Here is a 1731-nt window from a genome sequence, read left to right as displayed (position 1 = left end):
GAGAACTCCATCAGCACCAAAACAACACGAACGGAGCTCCGTGAAGCTAGTAATTGCAGGGCCAGCCGGAACTCCAAAACCACTCATTAACGATGCTAATACTCGTAACAGGAAAATGTGGTGCAGAAGCCACGAGTGGAACACTGCGGGAGTTCGGTGATGAGTAGGGCAGCCATATCACGATAAATGATGGCGTCCGTGGGTACTCTGTAAAGTCGTATAATTACTGCCAATGATTATGTCACCGTTTTGGCTCACCAGGACAACTCCATGGTACAATATTTGTTCCCCCAGGGTGATGCTGTGGTCCGACATGAGAGCGACCCAGTTTACACAGCTCGCGTCGTTCAGCAGTGGCTTTGTGAGCACGAGAATTAATTTTCGCATCTCCCTTGGTCACCATCGTCACCCGATTTCGACATTGTTTACCTTTTGTGGCCTACTATGAAGAGATGGGTGCGTGATCACAACTTTTGCTCAAAAACAAAAAAATGACACTGTGCGTTGGCATCTCGAACAGGGCATGTGCCAATCTTGTTATAAATTTTTAAGCGTCATAAATTAGTGTGTAATGTGTGGTATCAACGTTTGATGCCACCCTTGTCAGGGGTTGTAGTTATCGACCGCGATCCGTACTAGTACCGCTGGACCGAGCGAGGTGGCGCAGTGGTTAGACACTGGACTCGCATTCGGGAGGACGACGGTTCAATCTCGCGTCCGGCCATCCTGATTTAGGTTTTCCGTGATTTCCCTAAATCGCTCCAGGCAAATGCCGGGATGGTTCCTTTCAAAGGACACGGCCGTCTTCCCTCCCCGTCCTTCCCTAATCCGATGAGACCGATAACCTAGCTGTCTGGTCTCCTTCCCCAAACCAACCAACCAACCTAGTACCGCTGGACCCGCGAATCGAGACTAGCGCCGCCAGCGCCGCTCCGCGGCTTGCAACAAGTCTCTAGCGTGCGCTCGGCCGCTCTTGCTCGGGACGTCAAGTAGGAAAGTAGTATAGCCCTCAGCTGATAGGAAGCTACCTCTAACAAGGCGCTTAGTTAAAGTACGGCCTATGTGATGCCATAGTTCTCTGTCTGTAATTATATTCCTCCTGATTATGAAGACTTCTGAAGGACCTGATAAGTACAATATATATTACTTTTTACCAACGACCCTGACAATGCAGCCAGCTCGTTGTCGACATCACTGATAAACCTGCTGTACATCTACTTCTACATCTACATCAACATCCATACTCCGCAAGCCACCTGAAGATGTGTGGCGGAGGGTACCCTGAGTACCTCTATCTGTTCTCCCTTCTATTCCAGTCTCGTATTACTCGCGGAAAGAAGTATTGTCGGTATGCTTCTGTGTGAGCTCTAATCTCTCTGATTTTATCCTCATGGTCTCTTCGCGAGGTACACGTAGGAGGGAGCAATATACTGCTTGACTCTTCGGTGAAGGTATGTTCTCGAAACTTTCACAAAAGCCCGTACCGAGCTACAGAGCGTCTCTCCGGCAGAGTCTTCCACTGGAGTTTATCTATCATCTCCGTAACGCTTTCGTGATTACTAAATGATCCTGTAACGAAGCGCGCTGCTCTCCGTTGGATCTTCTTTATCTCTTCTATCCACCCTACCTGGCACGGATCTCACACAGCTGAGCAGTATTCTAGCATTGGGCGAACAAGCGTACTGTAGCCTACTTCCTTTGTTTTCGGATTGCATTTCCTTAGAATTCTTC

Source organism: Schistocerca gregaria, chromosome 2 (assembly GCF_023897955.1).
Source record: "Schistocerca gregaria isolate iqSchGreg1 chromosome 2, iqSchGreg1.2, whole genome shotgun sequence".
NCBI lineage: Eukaryota > Metazoa > Arthropoda > Insecta > Orthoptera > Acrididae > Schistocerca > Schistocerca gregaria.
This window is presented reverse-complemented; position numbering follows the sequence as displayed.